The sequence below is a fragment of the Apium graveolens genome, chromosome 7 (assembly GCF_009905375.1).
Source record: "Apium graveolens cultivar Ventura chromosome 7, ASM990537v1, whole genome shotgun sequence".
Classification (NCBI taxonomy): domain Eukaryota; kingdom Viridiplantae; phylum Streptophyta; class Magnoliopsida; order Apiales; family Apiaceae; genus Apium; species Apium graveolens.
The window spans coordinates 255,578,996-255,599,672 of NC_133653.1; positions in this window are offsets into that span (position 1 = coordinate 255,578,996).

The window sequence follows — 20,677 nt, forward strand, 5'->3', positions numbered from 1 at the left end:
GAACCTAATTGAGCTCAATCAATACAAGTATACCAATGTTCCAGTGGCCAAAGAGCATATGGCCAACCTGACAAGCAATTAACTGGCTAAAGCAATTAGGCTCTACAGAGAGGAGTAAGCTCAGGCTTAGATAGAATATGAGCAGGAGGATGACCAAGAAGAGTTCGGGGACACTCAGCAATCTAGGAGATCTGTCTTCGACCGAATCGGAACCAAGGGGAAAAAGAACCAAAAAGAGAAAAATGAGAAAGAGAAAGAAGCAACCAGGAAGAAGAGGTTGGAAGAGATGAGAGAACAGATAAGGAGAGAAGAAGAAGCAAAGCTTGAGCTGAAGATTCAAAAAAATAATACATTTAGAAGAGGATAGGCTCCTAGCTAAGGCCAAGGACAAGAGGACCCGGAGGGAGCCCACCCCCGAGGTCATTTCTGATGATGATGAGGAGGGGCAGAAGGACCTCAAAAATATGATCTAAGAACTTCAAAGACAAATGGAGAAGGACTCTGGAATGGAGATTGGGGAAACTCTAACACCCTTTAGCCATTCTTTAGAGGCCATTCCCCGATAGAGAAACCTCAAAGCAAAGTTCTTCCTCAAAGAAGGAATACTCTATCGCCGGACCTTCTCCTCACCTATCCTAAAATGTGTTGGCCCAACGGAGGCAGAATATTGTTTAATGGAAGTCCATGAAGAGATATGCGGAGATCACATGTCTGCGAAGGCCCTGGCTCATAAGATAATAAGGCAGGGCATTATTGGCCAACAATTCTCCAAGATGCAAGTGACTTAGTGAAAACATTAAAGTAGTTCCATATTTTCAGCAACATATCCCGGATAAGCCCAGTCTCACCCTCATCACTCCTATCTCCAATCCAATTCGTTGTTTGGGGATAGATATTATGGGACCCTTTCCCCGGGCTAGAAGAGACCTAAGATACCTACTAGTCTCAATTGACTACATGACGAAGTGGGTGGAAGCAAAGGCAATGAGAACCATAAACCAGCAGGATTGCATAAAATTTATGGACAATATCTTGATGAGGTTCGGAATCCCAAGAATCCTGGCATCTGATAATGGGCCGCAGTTTGTTGGGTCAGAGTTCGAATCCTATCTCCAAGAACGGGGGATCAAGCATAGAAAATCATCAATAGCATACCCTCAAGGAAATAGACAAGTGGAAGTAACAAACTGGATCCTTCTCTTGGGCATTGAGAAGAGGCTTATAGAAAGTAAAAACAAGTGGCCAGAAGAATTGCCCAATGTGCTATGGGTCTACAAGACAAGGTCTGAGACCAGGCTGTAGCAAAGATGGAAAATACAGAAAGAAGACTAAGGAACACTTCAGCAAGAAGTCCGGGGTCAAGAACTTTCAAGTTGGAGACCTGGTACTTCGAGACACGGAAGCCTCGAATCCAACCAATACTGGAAAGCTGACGCCCAGGTAGGAGGGGCCTTACAAAGTCAAAGAATTATTAAGGCCAGGAACCTAAAAGTTGATGAACATGGATGAATCTGAGATCCCCAACACATGGCATGGACTCAGGCTCAGAAAATTCTATCAATAGAAAAAGCAACCAAAAGCAATCAAAAACTTGTAGCCTATGGCAAGCAACCAATCTATGATTCAAACTCTTGTATGAAAAACATTGCAAATTAATGAAAAAGAATTTTCTTGTTTCAGTAAGCTAGTATTTAAGCAATCATTACGAATCAAGAAAATATCAAACCGGGAATATAATAATTCCAGGTTTAGATGCATTCACTCCAAGAATATAAAAAACCCGGATACGGATTCATACCCGGATCCAGACCGACTATAAATCTATACCCGGGTTGGAGGCAATAACCCTGTACTTAGAACATTTTCCAAGTGCAGAACAAAGCCAAAACCCGGACAACAATCCGGATATGAATTTATACCCGGATTAAAAGCAAAATCTGGGAGCTAACTTCAACCCGGTTGCAATTGCATACCCGGGTTGGAAACAACAGCTTTGTACTTAGGACAATTTCTAGGTACAAACCAAGCAAAAAAAGAAAACAGATCCGGGTAAGGAATCACACCCGTACCAAAAGCACCTGTTTAAAGCTAGCTTCAACTCGGATATAAATTTATACCCGGGTCAGAGGCAATTATTTTGTACTTGGAATTTTCCCTAAGTGCAAATTAAACCAAAAAGCAGACAAGACCCGGGTATGGTTCCCTACCCGGATCAAAAACACTATTCGTATATAGAATATTTTCTAAGTGCAAAGCCATATTAAATATCGACCTTCAATCCAGGTAAGGACTCAGACCCGGATCAAAGTAAACATTAAAACCTTACTTCAACCCGGATATTGACTCATTCCCGGGCTTAAGGCAATCATTTTGTACTTTGAGGAAGTAAAAGATAAACAGGAAAGTAAACAAACCCGGATATGCTGTCATACCCGGATCAAAAGCATAAACAGTCTACTTAGAATATTTTCTAAACAAGCAAATTGCGACAAAGCAACAATCAAACATAAAACGTTAATCCGGATTAACCACCAATCCGGGAAAATTCAAAGATTACAAATCATCCAGAAACAAAGTACGAAAGATAAACAAAGTACTTGAAGGAAACAAATTACATCGGCAAGGCCCGGAAAGCTTGTCATAGCTTGGAAATGTCTAGATAAAGCTGGGACTGGGACCATCGTAGGGTTCCGGCTCCCCTTGACCCTGCTCAACGGCTGCCTTACCTACCAGGAACTCCAGGATAAAGCTCTCCCAGTTGGCCAGGGGATCAGTCTTGACATGCCTTTCTTCCACGAGCCAGGCCCAATGAACTTCAGGAACCCCAGCTTGAGCAAGTGCCAAATCATACTCATCACTTCCCTTGAACTCAGAAAGATGGCATCTTTGTTCAAGTTCTCCTTTGCAACCAGATGAGCCTTCAGTTTCTCGACCTCCTTTGCGAGACCAATATCCCGGGCCTTCTCATCCTTCAGCTTCCCTTTCAATCTGGCTTCCACTATCCTAAACCCCTCTCGGGCCTCATCTAGCTCATCCTTAAGATTATCGGGCCCTTCTTTCTCAGACTTGGTCTTGTTGTTGGCCTCCCGGACCTCATTGAAAGCAATATCCAAGCAGACAGCTATAGCACTACAAACTGGAAGAAAAAATAAGAAGAAACTACTAAGTAAAGAATTTCAACCTGGGAAGAAAGCAATAGAGTATTACCAACTTGCGTGTCCCCAGTGCCCAGTAACTTTGTTGAAAGAAGCGGACATCCCGGATCCTGCCATCTCCTCCCAGGCATTATCAGTCGGGATATCTGACATGAAGTTAGCCAGATCCAAGAGAGTTTTGGTCCCCACCTTCACAGACTCCCCATCCGGACCAAGCCCTTCCGAGTCACAGCCAACCCGGCTGGAAACAACAGTCTTTCCCCGGAGAGGCTTATCCGGGAAGCTCTTCCTCTTCTTTCTAGGGGGATCATGATCGTCTTGGATCTCCTGGACAACAGGCTCAAAGTCCCTAAGCTCGTTACCCGGATCAGGGACATATTGTGTGGAGCAGATGATTCGGCCCCGCCCTCGATATCAACAGATCTGGATCCAGGGCCCGGGGCCCCTTTAGTGGTCTTGAAAGCCAAGCCCAGGGTGTTGAAAGCGACAGTGTAAGAGGAAGAAGACATGATTCGGATAAGAGCAGGGTTGAAATGCGGCAAGCCTGAAAGGAGATAAGAAAAGCTCAAGTTAAAAACCAATATACTAATACAAATATCCGGAAAGACATACATTGGAGATAATCCGGATCAAGCAAACAACAAATTCCATAGAGAAAATTCTACAAGTAAAATAAAGGACAGGATCTGGATTAATATGCATGGCAAACAATCCGGATCAAGCAAAACAGCCAATTCTAAGAAGAAAAATCTACAAGGGAAAGGACACGGTCTGGCTCAACATATACAGCAAACAATCCGGATTAATCAAATTAGATATTTTTATACAGAAAACTAAACAAGTACGAAACAGGAAGGATCCAGGAGAATATCAAAAACAACAATCCGGGTTAGCAGAAGACTTACAACCAAGCTCGAAGAGCAACTTATGATTCATGAAAGTGTCCCGGGTCGGCTGGAATCCGAGAGAGTCACAGAAGGCCCTCATCTGGGTCAAAGCCTCCCCTTCCAGAATAGCGGGCTAGAATTTGGTTTGGATGCCCTCCATGGTGAAATAAGGCAAGTAAGCCAGATCAACCCCCTTCAGCATAATCATTTCACCATTCCAGTACTTCAGAGAAGTCTGGTGCATCACAGGCTAGCCCTACCCGGACCATACCCGCACTCAGAGGCCCGGAACCTAATCTCATAGAAAGGTTTCTGGCTAGACTTAGAAAGGTAAAAAATCTGGTGAAACAGCTTCAAGGTAGGTTGGAACCCGAATTTGTTAAAGCAGGCTATGAACCAAGTCATAGATTTAATCCCGTTCGGAGTAATCTGTATTGGAGAGATCTTATACACATGCTTGCAGAGATGCTTGACAAACATGTGGCAACGAGGGCTCCACCTGGATCTGAGGTGCTCCAGCCACACCAGAATAAAACCATCGGCCGGATGATGATAGATTCTCTCATGGGGTTCTGGCCACCTCCATGCAATGTCAGAGGTCAACTAGAACGCGGCCCAGATAGCCTTATCCATATCAGCCGGATCAGCTTCAGCAAAAAAGTCTTTCAATTGGTAATGGTCCTGGCTGATGGGAAACTTGGCAAAAGCCCTCTCAAGTACCTCCTGGTTATAGACCCTGGGATGACTGTTACCCTGCCTCTCATATTTGATCCTCCCACAGTATACGCTATTGTCAACCTCCTTACACTTAGTGATAAAATGATACTTCACATCTGTCTAGTACCCCTCGAGGGTCAAGGCAACTGAGATGTGGAAGCCTTTTTACCCATTTCAGCCTGGATCTGGGTTCTCTCAGATGAATCTGGATTACTCTCCTCACTGGAACAACCCAGGTAGCAATTAATAGCTCTCTTAGGAAGCTGCTTGATCTGGACCATATACCTATAAAATCAAGGTGATTTAGTCTTGGCTCCTACAAATTTTATATCTTTTGCTAAGAGGTTCGGATCAAGCACGTTCTGTTAGTTTTACCATGACCTACTAATCCGAACCGCTAATGCAAGTCCAACCTGGCCAAACATCAATAATCCGGATTATCTACAATAAGTAAGCAGAAACAAGCCCTTAAACATATATACAAAACCAGATTTAACCCTAACCCGGATCACAAAAGGCAACAAAGAACCCAGAACCCAGACCTGGGTCTGTAAGCCTGACCCGGATCTAAACAACCTAGATCTAAACATATTCAATCTTATACATGCAATTTTAACCATGTGAACTAACCTAGATCCGGGTTATGCACCCCTACCCGGATCAAAGCCAAAACCCTAACCCAATAACAGCTTTTTCAAGAATCAAAAAGCAAAACATAAACTTTTTACATATAAATACACATATTTATACGAAGAACACGAAGAATATCTTCAAAAAACCCAGAAAATCGAACAAAAACAAGCAAAAAACAGGAAAAACGAACCAAAAACACCCAAAAACCTACAGATCTAAACATGCATAAAAACCAAGCCAAAAAACACTCATATCCACCACAAAATCAAACCGAAAAGACTGATTTTCACCACTAATGCGCGGAGAAAGATGTAAAGTCCAAGCATGCAAGAACTCAAAAAGGAAAAAGCGAAGAAAGGGAAACTTACGAGAATAGCAAAGGGAGAAGGAGAACGGAGAGCAACCACAGCGAGAGGAAAGCCATGATGTGTAAAATAACTATAAGTGCACAGCGGTTAATCGGAGCAAATACAGGTCGATCCACAGAGACTATGAATTTTCAAAATCCTAACAATTTAAATCAGGCGAACTAGACAATAAGATTTGAGAGGAGTTTTGAATTAATCTAATTAGCAAATAGATCAAATAATATGGAAAACTTGGAAATCCGAATCTGTTAATCAATCACAAGTAATATCAACTCGCCCTAAAATCAATTATCTTTTCTTCACAAATAATTTTTAATTAACGAGACAAGCATATACTATGAAACTTGTTATCTAACAATAACCCATCAAAATTTCATGAAGCAAGCATAGGCTATGAAAAATAAATCCGATAACAATAATACATCAAAATCACTTTGTCAATTAAACAATTAAGCACCAAGAAAAAATCATGAGAATCAAATAATAGGAACGAAAAGATATCAAAGCAATTAAAATAACTTCATCTTCATCCTAGGGAATAAATTTAGCTACACATGATAAAAAGATGAACAAAACAAATAACTAATTGGGTGTCTTGGGTGTGTAAAATACAAGAGGGGAGACCCATATATATAGGGAAAATATGAGGGTTTGGGTCTTGGAATACAAGTAGGATTCTTAAAGTAAATTCTTCTTTTTCTCCAATAAGTATTCTATTTATCTTCCAATTCCCTTGACTTCTAGAATAGTCCACCTCCTTCCTTATTTGCACATTTTCCAACTCAAATTCTGATTTTATTTATTTTCCTATAAAACAAAGTAAAAAAATTTATTTATTAAAAAAATTATGAAAACAGGCATAAAATAGGAATTAATAATATGCAATAATATGGACCTATCAAATGCCCTCATACTTATCTTTTGCTGGTCCTCGAGAAAAATAAAAAAAATGCTATCATAGGCGTGACGGGAAATTTTAGGTTTACCAACCCGTTAAACTCATAGACGATCTCTACAAGAGGAGTGTTGTCTCCTAAGGGTTTATAGAAGATATGCCCATAAATCTGTGAAATACTTTAGTAAGTGTCCAAACTCTATCAACAATAACATTCATCGGTGTCAACACAAGAATTTTTAGGAAAATACATTCCTTTAAGATCTTCTAAATATAGCCAAGTTGTAAGTATCAATAATTCATTCATATCGACTCTGAACGTTTACAAAAAATCCCAAGGTGTGTAATGGAAATAGGTTCATGAAGAATCAATTGAGTAAGTACATTTTCTCTTTTTCAACCAATATTGAAATGACCCAATCTCTATCAAAACAAGTATCTAGCCAAAATTCACAATTTTTTTAACTGACTGTGCAATGTCCGTTTTCTTAGGCTTTCTACTTTACCCATGTAGCGAGCTTTGGGCCAATGACTCCTAAACCAGATGGCCTTAGGGCACTAGATTTTGGAATACCCCTACGGACTTAATTACTCGAGTAACAAAGGCCACAAAACAAGACTAGTCAAGTGTACTACTTGTGCCCATCATCTTAATTTTTTGTTTCATTTTTTTATTTGTGAGGAATATTGGGTATTGAAGTACTTTATTCAAGCATCTCATTTTTTATTTGTGAGGAAAATTTGATTCGACATTGTTTCAACATGTGGGCTCTGTCTCAGATTTCGAAAAATTCCCTAAACAATCTTTCCTACAAAGACCTTGTGCAAATGTGTCGTCTTGGACTCTTAAGCAAAAATTTGTTCGACACAAGTTTCATGAAGACAATGTTACTCAACTACGTTCATATCATCTCAAGGCATTATATATATATAAGTTTTGAAAAACTGCTAACACCAACAAGTATTAAAGTACAAGAGTGGACTGGACAACTTAGCTAAAATATCTCTGATTTTTTTTGGGTTTTTATCATTTTTTCAATTTTTTTTGGATTTTTTTATATATATAAATACTCTAAACCCCTCCCCCATACCTAAATCATGCATTGTCCTCAATGAATATAAATGAGAGAAAAATGACAAAGTAAAAGGACGAGAATACCATATATGGGCATGACAGAGGAATAGAACTAACTATTATACAACAAGAAAACTTACTTTGATCACGCATCAATGAGGTGAATCACCTCTTACTCAGAATCAACTAGGCAGTTCTAAAAATGGCTTAAGCCTTTGACCATTAACTTTAAAAGTTTCACCAGTTTTAGGATTTTCCATTTCAATAGCACCATGAGAAAAAACAACTTTAACAACATATGGTCCCTCCCACCTAGATCTCAATTTCCCAGGAAATAAATGCAGCCTAGAGTTGTGCAAAAGAACTTTTTGACCCGGAGAAAAAGACTTTCTTAAAATAGATTTGTCATGCAAAAGTTTAGTTCTTTCTTTGTATATCTTAGCATTTTCATAGGCATCATTCCTAATTTCTTCTAACTCAGACAGTTGTAATTTCCTATGGCTACCAGTAGTGGGTAAATCAATATTTAACTTTTTAATGGCCCAATAAGCTCTATGTTCAAGTTCAACGGGGAGATGACATGCTTTACAAAAAACAAGCCTATAAGGAGACATACCCAAAATGGTCTTAAAAGCAGTACGATAAGCCCAAAGTACATCTACCAACCTAACAGACCAATCTTTCCTATTTGAATTGACAGTTTTCTCTAGAATTTGTTTGATTTGCCTATTAGAGACCTCTACTTGACCACTACTTTGAGGATGGTAAGGTGTGGCTAACGTATGAGTGATGGAATATGTTAGGTCACACACACTATAGAAGGGGGTTAAATACAGTGTTTACTACAATCAAATCGAATATAAGAACTCAAGTAACAAAACACAGATTTTATTTAACATAATAAACTCTGTTACAAAGAACTGTTCTCTCTCAGTGATGAACAAATTATCACGAGAGCTGTTAGGGTTACAATGAATAATAATCTCGATTATGATAACACATATAGTGTAAACCCTATGTCTGTGTTTATATACTACACAGTTACAAGATAATCTTCTAATTGATATCGAATATAATTATGCATCCTAATATATATCAATCAGTTATCTTTTCTTCCAAGTATTCTATTCCTCATAGAATTCTTCTACATACATATCTCTTCTTATGTTTGTCTTGATCTTCTTTCCTTTCAATCAGCCGCCTTCCTTATCTGAACGTCTCCTTAAGTTCTGATATTATCTCCTAATAAATATCTCCTGATAACTTAAGTTCTGACAACTTAAGTTCTGATATCTTAAGTCCTGATTTCCAGTTAAGTACTGATTTGTCCTGTTAAGTAAGATCTGAAAACTAAACACAAATCATATTAGACATTACATCACAAATATATCTAACAATCTCCCCCAACTTGTAAATTAGCATAATATACAAGTTTAACAGATATTTGATGATGTCAAAAACATTAAGTACAAATGCATGAAAATTTGACTAGATAACTACAACTTACAGTCCTTATAGCTTTACCATCCACAAGGTCTGATAACAGCTTCAGTCTGTATAAATTTAAGCGGTTGTAGATCTTTGACTTGGCTTCAATTTCTAATCTTTTTGATGTCAGGAGTTGTTCTGAGATAGTTCTTCAACAAACATCTCTCAGCATATTCAAGTTCATTGACCATCCTCCTTTTAGCATTCTTCAATTCAACTGTATCTTCGCCAGTTTGAAAGATAGAAGCTCTGAGATCATTTATTTTAGCTTTCCTTCTATCCTGATCTAGTCTGATGATATAGGCTTTATCAGACTCAAGATTGAATTCAAGTCCCTTAATACCAGAAAATGTAGTGATGATTTTAGCAGTATTAGGCTTCATTTCAACAATTTCTCCACTGTGAGATCTGTACTTAGGACAATATGGGCTGTCAGACTTTACAGAGTAAAGCTTCTTTTGTCTTTGAATATTTGATTTTAAACACCCTGCAGCACCATCTGTTGATCTGTTTTTCACTTGAAGCAGAAATAGAACATGTTCCAGTTCTTCAAAATACTTCAATGAAATTGCATTCTCCCTGATCTGGAATACCCTCCCATCTGTCATAAAGTATAACACGATATCTTCTTTCAAAATAGAATGGTAAACCATTTGTACAGATTCAAGTTGATTCAATCTCTCAGGAGTTGCTCCTACACCTGGTTCACTTAAGGAAGTTGGATCATTGGTAGTATTGTGTACTCTCTTCTCTTTAGAACTACCCAATCATGATTTATCTCTTACTTTTTTTCCTGTAACAACTCTTGCTTCAAAACCACTTGATGTAGTCTTCAAAGGTTGAGTCTGTTGAGCTTTGGTGAATCCTGGTAGTAGCATCTTTGAAGGTTTAACATGAGCAATGTCAGAGGTTTCCTTTTCCTTATCTTCTGATATCAAGCCAACTTGAGCTATGTCATAGGTTGCTTGCTTCACTGTCATATCAGAACTTACTACATCTTGACTCTAAACAACTTGAGCCATGTTAGAGGTTGGTTGAGAAATCTTCATTTTCATCAGAGTAAGACTAGCATCTTCATCAGATATTTCTTCATCCATGACTGGTACATATACCTTTACAGGTTCATCAACTTTTTCTTTGCCCTTAGATCTTGGATCTACCCCCACTTATGATTTGGCTTTGGTTGCCTCAGAATTTGTCCTTTCCTTAATCACAATACCCTTAGGTTTTGGAAGTTTCTTTTCAATAACAGAAGCTTTAGATTTGGAGTTGACTTTTTCTGCTTTAAGTATAGCTTCTTCTTCCTTTAGACTTTCAAAGTCCATTCCAAGATTTTCTTTAAGAAATAATCTCCTAGAAATTTCTTCATCAAGTTCCAGATGTTCACTAGAACTTATCATTTTACCAGTATCAGAACTTATTCTTCTCCCAGTATCAGAACTTGTTCTTTGTGTAGAAATTTCAGTTGTCTTTGATGAAGATCCTTTACCTTGACCATGACCTCTACCCATTCCAGAGTTTCCCTGGTCATCATTTCCATTATCCTTACCCTTCAGTACTTGACTAGATTTGCATTTGGACTTAATTATTTTCTCCCCCTTTTTGGCATCAGCAAGTAAAAGAAGAGAGACAAGCAATTCCACTGAGGATTGGATCTCATTGAGTTGAGTTTGATGAGAAGCTTGATTCTTTAGAATTTCATCAATCTGAGCTTGTTACTTCTCATGAGTTTTTTCAATATACCCAATTCTGTCAAAGGCTGGCTTGAAAAATCTGTTCTTTTCCAATTTTATATTCATATCTTGCTGGATTAGAGATTCTTGAATTTTATTCACCTTGTCATGAGTTATTGAGTGTTGACCTTGAAGGTGCCTAGTACTCATTGCAGTAACTCTCAGCTGTGCCTTGAAATCATCATTTATCAGTATTTCATCAGCTTTGGCAAGATTCTCAGCAAGAATTTTTTCTGTACGAACAAAACTAACTGTGTTCCATTCCTTAGTCCACTCATTTCCTCTAGGAGTTTCACTCCAAGGTACTAGTGCATCCTCTCTAACAAACTTCTTGATCAAATCAGCTTTGCATAAAGCTTGTTGAGGTGCATGTCCTGATGGACCAGTTGCATCAACATCTACATTTGTGGCAGCTTCGCCAGTAAGTTCAGCATTATCAGCATCAGAACTTACAGAGCCTGCAGCATCAGCATCCTCTGATAAAATAACAGTATGTGAGGCTATATAGGCTTCAACATCATCCTCTAAGTTCTGATCTGCAACTAAGTTCTGATCAACAGCCAAATCTTGATGCCCACCTTCAATCTGATTTTCATCACACAGATTCAGAATTGGTGTGGTTGGAATATTTTCATTGAAATCAGCATCTAGAATTGGTGTTGTTGGTGGAGTGAGTTGAGTTGGTGGAGCTTCCAAGTACAGAACCTCAGGTACAATCAAGTTATGAATATCAATTTCATCACTTGTACCTGGGTCTTCAACATGTACTGGATTAATGATAGGAGACACAGGAGGTGTAGGCACTTTCTCTAGAATATCCTCTTGTTCTTAAATAGAAGACTTGTGAGTTGATTCAGCAGTAGGAAGTAATTCAATGACTATAGGTTCTGTTGGGATCAGAGATTCCTGACCCCCTTCCTTAGCTGCTGCTTCCAGAGTTTCTTCAGAGTGTGATGATACACTTACAGCCCTCCTGGCTCTTTGCTTTTTAAGTCTCTTTGCAGAATTAGAGACTTTAGGAGCTTCATCATCAGAATTTAGCTTTCTAAGCCTTTTGAGGGGCCTAGAACTCCCAGTTTCAGTATCTTTCTGAGAAGAGATCTTCTCAGCTTCTACAATAACAGGTTCTGATATTGGAACCTGTTCCTCATTGTCTGACTCATCTCTCAGAACAATTCTCCATCTCTTCTGTTGAGACTGAGGTACTATCTTAGTCCTCTTAGGTTTGGAAGATGAAGGCTTCACAGGATGTGCTGAAGGTTGAGGTTGAGATGACTGTGATGGTTTGAAATATGTCCTGATGGAGGGTTGAGTAGGTTGAGGTTGAGAAGTTTGATGTTGGTGAGAGATGGTAGGTTCTGATGGTTGTTGAGTTGGCTGTGATGTGTTGGTGGGTTGAACATCAGGATAAACAGATGTATATGTTTGTGGATCAGCATTTACCAGGATCTGTTTTACTAACTGAGGAATCTGTAAGGGTCTTTGTACTGGTTTCTTAATGTCAGCATTTAACAGATCATTAAATGCCCTTTTTGCAAGCTTAAAGGGTGGAATTTATTAGAGGTTGCGCCATCGCGAACCAGGATAAAATCACTGTGTGGTATTTTCTTTCCTTGCACTTTATTTTTCCGCACATATAAACTGCATAACGACTCGGTAATGTTTTAAAAAGGGATAAATTATATTAAAATGCCATAACAATTTTTAAATTGGTAATTAAGCTATTCAACCCCCCTTCTAGCTTAAAATAGCCCTCATACGGGACCTTACACTTAGTATACAGGGAAACTAGATATCTTGTTCTTCAACATTTCAAATTATGAAAATTATACTCTAATACTTTGCAAATTTTTAGGCTATATTACATGTTTTCTGCAAAAAAGTTATGAATGTGTACTTTATTTTTTGCTTAAATCTATTACATATTTGTTCATGAAAACAAGTGGAAATCTTTAGTTGTTATTTTAGCTAATTTATCTCTTTTATTGTTGTATGCATTAGCTTATCTAAATTATCATTCTAAGAAAACATCAAGTTTTTTCCCAACATACCATATAAAGACATGAGAATGGAAATAAATCGAATGTAGGCTTAGTTATGAGATCTGAGAAACAACTATTTTAAAAAAAAAATATGGGCCCACTATCAACAATTGAAAAAATATAGAATCCACACTGTCAACAAAAAAATATGGGTCCACAGTCAAACTTTTAAAAAAACATATGGGCACACGTCACTATATAAAGATAATATATAAGGACAAAAGAATAAACGTGAATAGATAGTGGCTTCACTACCAAACTTAGTATACAAATAACTTTGAAAAAATATATGGGCCCACTGTCAACAATTTAACAAATAGAATCGAGAGGTAAATGGATGTGAATGCAATAGGTACATGGGAAAATTAAATAATTTATTTGAAGAAATTAATTATATTTACATGAAAATGAAATCATTATTATTTTGAGCACCAAGAACGGATATCATAATTAGATACATAAATATTTATAAAAATATGAATATGAATTGATAAGATACTAACTAAACATTTGAACCTCTACACATCACTCAACAAATTATCACGACTTTAATTATTATTTCAAGTACATATAATTATTTAGAACGTATTTTTATCAATTACATAGAAAACATTTTAATTAAAATCATGAAATAGTCCATCAAGTTAGAAAAAATAAGAACCTTGTTTGTTTATCATGGTATTTATATGAGAAAATTTGTTATTTTAAGAGTAAATAACAGCGAACTTGTGTCAATGTGTCAATCATGTTTTCATCTCAATTCAGTCCAGTGTTAATTCTCTAACGAGAATCGGAGAAAGAGCAATAGACAAATATGTTCAGAGAAAATAGGTGAATCGACATACCACGAAATTCGGCTCTTCCCGTTTGGTGCAAGACGAATTTTGGAAAAATATATAACACGAGGGCTATAAATATCTCTATAAATAAATACTTAGATTAATTATATATTCATTAATGGATAATCTTAAACTATGTCGAGTAATTAAAAATTACAATTGTTAAAATAGAGATTTTAAATGTAGGAGAATGTGTAAAATGCTTGATACTAGAATACCAATATTCAACCATATAGTTAAGCTCTAAAAAATTCTCAAATGCACTTCCATATTTAAATAATAACTCACATATATTTAAATATTCATAGCAACGTACATGTTCAACATTGCCTTTAATGACAAGGAATGCTAAGACAATCCATAAGTCCCATCGAAATTTGCAAGAATTTACAAAAAACAACATCCAAAAATACCTGTTAAAAATTTACAAAGTTTAAACATAATGTATGCACTAAAGCCACACATAAGCAAGGCTTGTACGGAAGTTATTTCAATCCCATATGAATCACTTTTAGGTGAATTTTTACTTCTATAATGGCCTATTCACCACTCATTTCTAATAATTCTTTAGTGTATCTACATTTTTAATCTTACATTCAAACTAAAACATTAAAAGTTTTCTAGATCATGGGTTTAACTTTTTAGAAAGTATTTTTAATGAACTTAACTGTGTCTAAACTCATAATGTTCAAAATGAGAAATATCAAATTAAAATTAATAGTAAAACAAGAGCAAGTCTCTTCTTTCTAATGGTGAGTTAAAGTAGATCTACTCTAGATACAGGGAGATCACGAGAATCCATTACTAAAACTAATAATTAATTTAAGTTATATTTCTACTCGCTATATATTCGTATTTGAAACATTGGTCATAATTTTGTGTCGGGTGTGTGTCAAGTAGAAGGTCCTCAGTCAAGGATTACCGAACACTACCCAAATATTATTGGAGTTGAGAATCGTGATTCAAACCGACACTAAAACACTTGACCAGAATATTACTCAAAAAACTAATATATACTGCATCAAAGATTATATGTTGAGTAACAAAATCGAAAGTGTATAAAAAAATTACTGAGATCCTACACATAATTAAATGGAAAGTGGAACGTACATGTAATACTCCGACTCTTCATCTGACCCTGATGTACCGGTGTCAACATAGTAAAACCCGAATAAAGACACAAATAAGATCAATTAGTTTGAGAAATCAAAACAATCATTTGTTGATAGATATGCCATAGTTTGATGAGGAGATTTGAGATGAGATTTTAAAGAGTTTATGGTATATATAGAGATCAATAAAATGCAGGACAGGGGCGACGAAAACTAGGAAAAAGCTAGGGGTGAACAGTCGGAAGAATTGAGAACGATGGACAATACTATTTTGTTGAATGGCCCAGTTGCTGAATTGAGTGATCAACTTGAGTAACCTAATATGTAACATACAATATCGTATCCACATTCATTCACGATTAAATTTAGTTATAATAATACTTTAAGATTACATGATGAAAGACAAACGTCTTTGATGCACACTAGTTATAAAAGTCATAATACACCCATAAATCACGAGTTTATTTAATAATTATATTAAAGCAAGTGTGTAGTATTATATACAAATTTTATTACATTAACCTAATAATAAAATTAAAATTTTAAATTTGTTAGGATCTATACTAAATTTTCTAAATATATTGTTATCCATTAACATGATTAATAAATTTTTATTACAATTTTTTGTTAAATGTCCATTAAATGTGTCCCTTGAACTGTTTCAAGTCAAAATTTGGTCAACCTGAATCTTAATAACCTGGATTCTTATTTCTCCAATCAATTTTATGTCATGTCTAGTTGTTGATATTGTCGAACTTTAATTTTAAATAAAACATTAATTGCGTGTTTTCAAATATATTTTTGTGGCTTTATTTAAATATTTAGTATATTATGTTATTGATATACTAGTTAGCGTGATTTTTATTTTATGGGTGTTAAAAAAATAGGGCAAAGTTCGCGAGAATTTTAGTTAAATTCGTCATTTTCAATGAATTTGTTAAAGTTTTATTAACTTTTTAATATTGCCATATTTGTTAACAGTTCTTAAAATTTGAAGTAATTATGTGTTTGATCTATTGCTACTTGAATTACAATTAATTCAAATAAATTAAACACGATCTTGACTAGTTTTAAGCTCCATTTGAGAATTAAATCTCAATAGAAGAATCAACTATTATTTTTAGATTTTTTTAGAATTGATATTGATAGAAAATTACATAATGTACAACCAATAAACTACTTTGAAGTTCAGGGATCGGATGTGGAAAAGGGTTACATAGATTAAAACAACTTTAGTTGTTACCATTGGGACTTATGATCTGGGTATGGTAAAGTTTGAATTTTACCCTTGCGAATAAGCTTTCTGATTTATAAAACTATTATTTTCTTATTAAAAAGTCGATTTTGTCTTATATTTTTTTAATATCTATTTTTATAATATTGTATTTAAAATATTATATTTTTGTTATGGGTTTGCTTACTAATAAAATTACTTATTTAGTCTTATAAGCGACTATTATCAACCACGTAATATTCACTTTCATGTTAATTATTTTTGATAGGGTATAAGCAACTTAGCTAGAGCCCAACCCAGATCTGGGGTGAGGCGGGCTCAGCTGATGGCCCGGGACCCCTCACTCAAAGCAGTCAAGTGGAGAGACCCAGGCTCAAGGCCAATCCAGGACCAGGATCATCTCCCAGCCAGGATCCAATCCAGGACCAGGATCATCTCCCAATCAGGATCCAATCCAGGACCAGGATCACCCCCAACCAGGATCACCTCCCATCTAGAATCCAACCCAACTAGGGCAGACCCGAGGGGGGTCCCAACAAGCACATACATACCCCACAACCCGCCAAGGAGGGGTACGTAGGCACATGATGGTGACAGCTATCAACAACTAACATCTTAGATAAACATGATGCATGTCAGCGTACCTTTGGGGCATCATAAAGGTGGTCCGTATGTAGACACGTGTATACAATCTACCCAAGCTAGGCGTCATCCGCCTCCAATAACGAACGGCCCTGATCTAGAGGTACCAACCCCTAAACTCTACCTTTGGGCTATAAATACCCCAAAGGGAAAGGTTTTAGGGGTTAGACACATTTTTACGCACACACTCTCTTACAAACAAGTGTACACATGCAGCCACTCTTTGTCCTTTCTATCTTCATCTCCCTCAAGCAAGCTCTTACTCTCACACTGGAGGCGTCGCAGGGCTGAAACCCCCCTCCGGTGTTATTTTGTAGAAGCCCCATAGCAGCTACACCTCACTCACCGCAAGAAGGTCCAGGCACGGCATCAGAAGGAGCCGCCCCGCTCACCGGAGTTATCATTTGGTGCTAGAAGGAGGGGCGCTTCATCCTTGGGTCTCGGTGCCCCTAGATTCACCTTCATTAGCAAACTCTTAAGAGAGTCCATTTCTCAAACCTATAAGAACACAAACAACCATACCCTCTCTTAACTATGAATATTGTTTATCTAAGCCACGTTATGTGTGCTCGTTATTTTATCCACGTTTGTGTGAGCCTAGTTTCTCTTGTTTTTAAGCCACGTTTGTGCGTATTATAGATAGTTTTGGTTATTTTCAAATCCCGATCTGCTTTAGCTTGCATATTGTCTCAATATTTTAGACCCTGCTATACTTGTTCAACGGTATTGTTAGCAAAACCCAGAAAGTTAATTTGGTATTGTTCTAAAAAAAATTTGTTATCTACAAAAAGCAACCTTAGATCTACATTTCTAGCTTCAAATCTTGGTCAGTTGTTTGTACAATTGAGATAATGGCAAGAGTACGGTTGGAAGACCCTCCGCAAGTACCCAGGTCCAGGACCAGAATCACTCTCAGGCACAAGACCCTGGGGGCGATCGAGAGACCCTCCAGGAGCAACCATTGACATAACATACCCCGATCTTGGAGAGGGTAATAACACCCCAGGATGCAAGGAACCTAATTGAGCTCAATCAATACAAGTATACCAATGTTCCAGTGGCCAAAGAGCATATGGCCAACCTGACAAGCAATTAACTGGCTAAAGCAATTAGGCTCTACAGAGAGGAGTAAGCTCAGGCTTAGATAGAATATGAGCAGGAGGATGACCAAGAAGAGTTCGGGGACACTCAGCAATCTAGGAGATCTGTCTTCGACCGAATCGGAACCAAGGGGAAAAAGAACCAAAAAGAGAAAAATGAGAAAGAGAAAGAAGCAACCAGGAAGAAGAGGTTGGAAGAGATGAGAGAACAGATAAGGAGAGAAGAAGAAGCAAAGCTTGAGCTGAAGATTCAAAAAAATAATACATTTAGAAGAGGATAGGCTCCTAGCTAAGGCCAAGGACAAGAGGACCCGGAGGGAGCCCACCCCCGAGGTCATTTCTGATGATGATGAGGAGGGGCAGAAGGACCTCAAAAATATGATCTAAGAACTTCAAAGACAAATGGAGAAGGACTCTGGAATGGAGATTGGGGAAACTCTAACACCCTTTAGCCATTCTTTAGAGGCCATTCCCCGATAGAGAAACCTCAAAGCAAAGTTCTTCCTCAAAGAAGGAATACTCTATCGCCGGACCTTCTCCTCACCTATCCTAAAATGTGTTGGCCCAACGGAGGCAGAATATTGTTTAATGGAAGTCCATGAAGAGATATGCGGAGATCACATGTCTGCGAAGGCCCTGGCTCATAAGATAATAAGGCAGGGCATTATTGGCCAACAATTCTCCAAGATGCAAGTGACTTAGTGAAAACATTAAAGTAGTTCCATATTTTCAGCAACATATCCCGGATAAGCCCAGTCTCACCCTCATCACTCCTATCTCCAATCCAATTCGTTGTTTGGGGATAGATATTATGGGACCCTTTCCCCGGGCTAGAAGAGACCTAAGATACCTACTAGTCTCAATTGACTACATGACGAAGTGGGTGGAAGCAAAGGCAATGAGAACCATAAACCAGCAGGATTACATAAAATTTATGGACAATATCTTGATGAGGTTCGGAATCCCAAGAATCCTGGCATCTGATAATGGGCCGCAGTTTGTTGGGTCAGAGTTCGAATCCTATCTCCAAGAACGGGGGATCAAGCATAGAAAATCATCAATAGCATACCCTCAAGGAAATAGACAAGTGGAAGTAACAAACTGGATCCTTCTCTTGGGCATTGAGAAGAGGCTTATAGAAAGTAAAAACAAGTGGCCAGAAGAATTGCCCAATGTGCTATGGGTCTACAAGACAAGGTCTGAGACCAGGCTGTAGCAAAGATGGAAAATACAGAAAGAAGACTAAGGAACACTTCAGCAAGAAGTCCGGGGTCAAGAACTTTCAAGTTGGAGACCTGGTACTTCGAGACACGGAAGCCTCGAATCCAACCAATACTGGAAAGCTGACGCCCAGGTAGGAGGGGCCTTACAAAGTCAAAGAATTATTAAGGCCAGGAACCTAAAAGTTGATGAACATGGATGAATCTGAGATCCCCAACACATGGCATGGACTCAGGCTCAGAAAATTCTATCAATAGAAAAAGCAACCAAAAGCAATCAAAAACTTGTAGCCTATGGCAAGCAACCAATCTATGATTCAAACTCTTGTATGAAAAACATTGCAAATTAATGAAAAAGAATTTTCTTGTTTCAGTAAGCTAGTATTTAAGCAATCATTACGAATCAAGAAAATATCAAACCGGGAATATAATAATTCCAGGTTTAGATGCATTCACTCCAAGAATATAAAAAACCCGGATACGGATTCATACCCGGATCCAGACCGACTATAAATCTATACCCGGGTTGGAGGCAATAACCCTGTACTTAGAACATTTTCCAAGTGCAGAACAAAGCCAAAACCCGGACAACAATCCGGATATGAATTTATACCCGGATTAAAAGCAAAATCTGGGAGCTAACTTCAACCCGGTTGCAATTGCATACCCGGGTTGGAAACAACAGCTTTGTACTTAGGACAATTTCTAGGTACAAACCAAGCAAAAAAGAAAACAGATCCGGGTAAGGAATCACACCCGTACCAAAAGCACCTGTTTAAAGCTAGCTTCAACTCGGATATAAATTTATACCCGGGTCAGAGGCAATTATTTTGTACTTGGAATTTTCCCTAAGTGCAAATTAAACCAAAAAGCAGACAAGACCCGGGTATGGTTCCCTACCCGGATCAAAAACACTATTCGTATATAGAATATTTTCTAAGTGCAAAGCCATATTAAATATCGACCTTCAATCCAGGTAAGGACTCAGACCCGGATCAAAGTAAACATTAAAACCTTACTTCAACCCGGATATTGACTCATTCCCGGGCTTAAGGCAATCATTTTGTACTTTGAGGAAGTAAAAGATAAACAGGAAAGTAAACAAACCCGGATATGCTGTCATACCGGATCAAAAGCATAAACAGTCTACTTAGAATATTTTCTAAACAAGCAAATTGCGACAAAGCAACAATCAAACATAAAACGTTAATCCGGATTAACCACCAATCCGGGAAAATTCAAAGATTACAAATCATCCAGAAACAAAGTACGAAAGATAAACAAAGTACTTGAAGGAAACAATTACATCGGCAAGGGCCCGGAAAGCTTGTCATAGCTTGGAAATGTCTAGATAAAGCTGGGACTGGGACCATCGTAGGGTTCCGGCTCCCCTTGACCCTGCTCAACGGCTGCCTTACCTACCAGGAACTCCAGGATAAAGCTCTCCCAGTTGGCCAGGGGATCAGTCTTGACATGCCTTTCTTCCACGAGCCAGGCCCAATGAACTTCAGGAACCCCAGCTTGAGCAAGTGCCAAA